General features: G+C 35.2%; 1 non-coding gene across 1 annotated transcript; it reads left to right on the forward strand.

Annotated features, from left to right (window-relative positions):
• The first annotated feature begins 777 nt into the window (after positions 1-777).
• LOC143681843 (U6 spliceosomal RNA) lies at positions 778-884 on the forward strand. Its single transcript, XR_013174899.1, has one exon. It is a non-coding gene; the product is annotated as a U6 spliceosomal RNA (small nuclear RNA).
• Positions 885-5,779: the final 4,895 nt, after the last annotated feature.

Genomic DNA, 5,779 nt, shown 5'->3' on the forward strand with positions numbered 1-5,779 from the left:
AAAATCGAGTTCCAGGTAACTAATGCCAAACTCATTCCATTATTACAATGTTTTTAGTATAAGTTATGATCTTATTAGTTTAATAGATGACTGTTAGGTTGGTGAATGTTGATAAGGTAAAAATCAACTTAATGAGGACAATATTTCCATTAGATTATTCTGAATATCATTATTTTTCAGTTCAAGAAACTTAACAGAGCTAATAAGGCACTGTACTAAGTATAGAATAGAGAAAAGGGTGACCAATAAACAATTTCTACACTCAGAAATCTAAGAGAATAGTAACAGACCAGAGTTTTACTCAGGATATACAGTCTTTGATGTTGCCACATCATATATGTGTCTTTCACTTATTTAACAATAAAATAGACTGGTGGTCCAGTGACAGTAGGCAGATTTGATCCATGACTTAATACAGCACACGGTATTCTTGGCTCTTGCTTCTCTTCTCCCTAAACTACTGTTGTTATTTGGACACTCAAACTTGACTCACCAGCAACACATTCGAGTCAAAGGCCATAAGAAGGAGGAAAAATTACAAACAGAACAAAAGCCCAATTGTTGTGAAGGAAGACCTGTCCTTACAATTGTCAAGGACTTTAGTTACACAGTCATTCCTAGGTGCAAGAGGGATGCCAAGTGTTTTCTTTATCTGTGCAATTATGTACCAAGGAGAAAATAACTCTGAAAGAAAGAAGGTGATATTGGATACTGGCAAATTATTAGCTGTGAGAATATGCTTATATGGAAATAAATAAACTGTTAAAACATGCAGATGTGCTCTCTTCGGCAGCACATATACTAAAATTGGAACAATACAGGTAAGATTAGCATGGCTCCTGTGCAAGAATGACATGCAAGTTTGTGAAGTGTTCCATATTTAAAAAATAAAACAAAAAAACATGCAGAGTGCTAGAATAGACATGGAGAGATATGACTATAGGAATGTGACCCATTAATCCTGCACATGGGTAATTGGGAATATTTCATGCATACTTTTTGAAATGGGTGCTAATGTATCATTTGAACTTCAACAAATATAGTTGGAGGAAAGAGGCTTCAAAGAGAAGTCCAAATACAATCAAGAGCATGACATAGATAGGGGAATGTCTAAGAAATATTAGAGAAAGAGAGGAGCCTAATTTGGTAAGAAATAGGATAGGATTTTGAGATTTAAACATGGAGAGCTTGCGTGAATAAAATTTAATATTTTATTCATGGAATTGAATAATTTAATATAATAAATTTTACATAGAACCCTACTTTTCAAGTATAATTCTGAAATCAGTATTACTAGAAGAGGAAGATACCAACAGAACAAATTAGAATGCCACAGCAATAGACATGGTTATAGGTGATCAAGACCTGAATCAGTAAGATTAGAAATCAGATCTAATGCTTTGATTTGTGCTTTTATTTTATAATTTCTATATTGTACTCTAATAATAAGTAATTTTAGTACAACTTTTGAAGTTTCTATAACTATTATCACATTAATTAACAATATGATTCTCTTTTCTGACTACTTTGTTTTACATATCTATATATGTAATTATGTTTCCATTTCTAACAATAAGGAAGATAACCTGCATTGCCATACAGGTACTTTTTTTCTTATTAGAATATGGCTTGAAGTGATTCATTTGTTCAATATCCTGTCAATTGTACCATTATTAATCATGTAATTTGGGACACATAGTAAATAAACAAACATAAAGTAGATGTCAATTTTAAACACATAAAGACCAATGACTTGACTTCCAAATGTTAGGCTTGTTATTTGGAAATTTTCAATCAAAAAGGAAGTCAATTATCTTATATCTCTGAAATAATGACTCAGGATGCCAAAAATGATTCAATGTTCAAAGATACCTGTCAAAAACAATTAGAAAAGTAGTAGATAAACCAGTAGTTGTTTTTCTCCCCTCAACATTTTTTCCTTAAGGATAGTATGTCTAATCTGACATCGTCCATTGCTATTTGGAGAGGGGAGGAGAGGGGACACATTTGTTGTTTAAAGAATTTTGAACAAGGTATCAGTATATAAGAGTTCCAGTACTAGTTTGGCTAATTTCTAACTATGTGATTTTGTGTCTAAGTTAATTATTACCTCATATAAGCCACTCTAAAATGTCATGTTTAATAGAAAACAATAATTTACTTTGCTCATAAATCTACAATTTATACTGGGCTGTGTGAGGAAGGTTCGCTTCTTCCATATATTGTCAGCTATCGTGGTGGCGTCTAACTATGAACCCCAGAAAAAATGTGTTGTTAAACTTAAATCCATTCCTGTGAGTGTGGACAGAATTGTAAACAAAATATTTTCAAGATGTTATCTCATCTAAGGTATGACCCAAATGGATCTGGTTGTTTTTTTGTGTGTATGGGGAAGAGTGCATGGGCTGGGAATCAAACCCAGGTCTCCTGCATGGCAGGTGAACGTTCTATCACTGACCCACCTGTTTTACTCATCAGGCTGGATTTTAATTAGAGTACTAGAGTTCTTTATAATTGGACTGAAAGTCAGCAGAAATAAAAATGTCAGAGGGGCCAACCATGAAATTCAATGGAAACTTGGGAAAAAAGGGAGAAGCCAGGAAAGCCACCATGTGCATTGCCATGTGACAAAAATTTAAACCATCAATGATTGCTCTCAATCAACCCCAGAACGCCACAGTCTTCTGGGAGAAAATATCAGGCGCTTCTTGTGGAAAGCAGTGCCTTCTTGATCCCTTGATTTGTACTTCTCCTTGCTTCAAAGCCATAAGCCAATACATTTCTATTGTTTAAGCCAGACTTTGCATGTTATCTGCTGTAGCATCTAGGAAACTGAAACCTACTTTGGTACTAGAAATAAAGTGCTGCTATTTCAAAAACCTAAAAATACGGAAATAGCTTTGGAGTTGGGTAATAGCTTTGGAGTTGGGTAATAACAGCTAGAAGATTTATGAGGGCTCAAAAATGAGTGAGAGGGGGTGCAGAGAGTTCAGTGGTAGAATTCTCACCTGCCATGCAGGAGACCCAGGTTCAATTCCTGGTCTATGCACTTCCCAAAAAACAAGCAAAACAAGCATACAAACAAAAATTCAACGAATGGTTGAATAATAGCATATGTGATTATGGGATACTCACATGGAAAAAGAATGAAATGTGACCCCATCATACAGCACACAAAAAAACAAAATGAGTGAGAGACATACAGAAAGTTTGTAACATATAAGAGAATACATAATTCATCATGAGCAGAGTGGTGGTAGAAATATGAATGTTAAATGTACTTCTGAAAGGCCTTAGAAAGAAATGGGTTATTGGAAACTGCAGGAAAGATCCTTATTATAAAGTGGCAAAGAACTTGATGAAATTGAGTTCTGATGTTGGATGGAAGGCAGAACTTAAAATCAATGAACTCAGATATATAGCTGAAAAGATTTCCAGGCTAGGTGAAGAAGGTGCAGTCTGGCTTCTCCTTGAAGATTTCGGTAAAATGTGAGAGTAAAAGGATAGACTCAGACCCAAACTCTTTCGCACAGAGAAACCATAAATTGATGGCTTGGAAAATTCTGAGCCTTTCCAGATAATGTGCTCTAAGACTAGAAGCCAGAAGTGTCTCTATCAGGGATCTTCCTGAGCTTCTGGAAAGCAATTTCTAGAGAGTAGGGCTCCGCATGAGGTTTGAACTGAACACGAATCCAGTCAGCCATTTCAGTGAAAGTCGGAATTGGAAATGCAGCTATGCAGTAAGGATCTGTGGCAAGTTCCTTGTCTGAAAGTTTAAAATCTTCTGAACTGCATGCAAAGTCCATATATTGTGAAATATATATGAACAGAAACACTGCCAATCTGAAATGAAAGGGACAGAGATGGGAAAAATTGAAGGTAAGAATTTCCATCTCTACTTCAGCCAGCCAGCTTCTCTTGGGAAATTCATCAGAGTCCCCATGATGCTGGAATGGAATTCAGATTTTCCTGTTCCCATAATGACTCTCATAACACATTATATATATATAATATATACTGTTGGTTCTCTTTCCCTAGGTAACCCTGGCTAATACAGCTGGGATGGATACTTTGACTTGATGATCCATCTCTAAGGTGGCTGAAAAGTGGATGCTAATGGTCAGTTGGTTCTTCAGTTCCTGCCTCTGTAGGCCTAATCACAGCATTGCTTGGGCACTTTCACACTGATATAGCTGGGTTAAAAGGAAAAATATTCTAAGAAGCAAAAAGTAGAGGCCAATTGATGAAGAGCTGGGCCAGGTAACTGGCAGGGCATGACTTCTGAGAAAATCTATTCAAAGATCACCATGACTCAAGTAGAGGGAACATGACTGTTGTGCTGCTAAACTACCTCTCAAACAAACAAACAAAAAACCCCTACTTTTTGGTGCTTACTAATTTCTGTGGTACATTTTCCCAACATGGAAGACTTGAACCTACCAACATTACACCACTGAGCACAGAGTTCAAAAGAGATTAGCAAGATCCACTCTAGTGAACTGGGGACAAGCAGACTTCAGCACAGCACTTCATGAATGCCACCTCTTAATGGCAGATACTGCATGGCCACATTTAATCTACCACATATCGAGAATGTCAGTGGAACTGTGAATTTCTTCATCGATAAGATGCATTGCCTCATAAAGTTATTTTAGCCAAAAAAGATTAGTCAAAACTGAAAACAAATTTTGAAATTTAAAATGTAATACCTATGTCCCTAGTCATGATTGCAATGTTCCCTTATCAGTAATGTGATATGTTACTTTACAATCCGATCCGTCACACTAAAATTATACAATGAGCACTGTATTATACTAAGCTACAATTCACATTGCTGTTAAAAATGCATTTTATTCACAGTTCTAAAATGTGTGTGCAATCTCAACTGCAGGAATTTTATTTCCAACTGAGTATATCTACAAATCTTAGTCATCTCCTTTAAATATTGTTTGGAGGAAACACAGAATCCAGGACCTCTAATTGGCATACTAGCGATCTTTCCACTCCACTACACTCATACAACTGGATTCAGCCTTATGATTCCGAAGAAGCTTTAGGAGCAATAATGATAAATTTATTACACACAGGGTAAACAAAGCAGGGGCAGGGCATTTTCCTGTAGGTTGACTGAATTCCAAATCGCATTTCATGTGTTGGACGATCAAGTTGACTGTTAATATTTACCCTCTTTCACAGACAGAAATTTGTTCTGAATTGAAGCAGGTATGTAAAGGCAGTTTAATTCAATCAATTTTATATGTGTGTTTTTATAAATGCACCGTAACATAGGAAGCTTTTTGACACAGGAATCTCTTATGAAATCTTTTAGAAAATATAATTATCCTCACATTAACTCAGTTTTCAAGAAAATCATTCTCATGATTTCCATCTCATATTTCAACTCATAACTATATTCCTAACATAACTTACACATTCATTAATTTTAGTATAGATCTTTATGTAATGATTTTATTTCAATTTTATTCTTTTTCATTTAAAATTATTTTGTCAGCTAATTCAAAACTAAGGGCTGTGCTAAGATGCTGTTACTTAAAATTAGACTAGCCACAGCTAGATTTGAAAGAATGGATTACTACGCTATGATTCTTTCGGTCTTCCATATCTCTCCAGCAAGTGCTTTATTGTTGTTTAGCTGTTCTCTTTTAAGAGTAAAATTATCTCAGTGTATTACTATTTGTAGGGTATGAAACAATTTGTCATGCACAGGAAAAATTGCAGAATTTAATTTAGAGGTAAAAGTCTAAAAGTAAAAATTATA

Source organism: Tamandua tetradactyla, chromosome 4, assembly GCF_023851605.1.
Source record: "Tamandua tetradactyla isolate mTamTet1 chromosome 4, mTamTet1.pri, whole genome shotgun sequence".
In the NCBI taxonomy this organism is placed as follows: domain Eukaryota; kingdom Metazoa; phylum Chordata; class Mammalia; order Pilosa; family Myrmecophagidae; genus Tamandua; species Tamandua tetradactyla.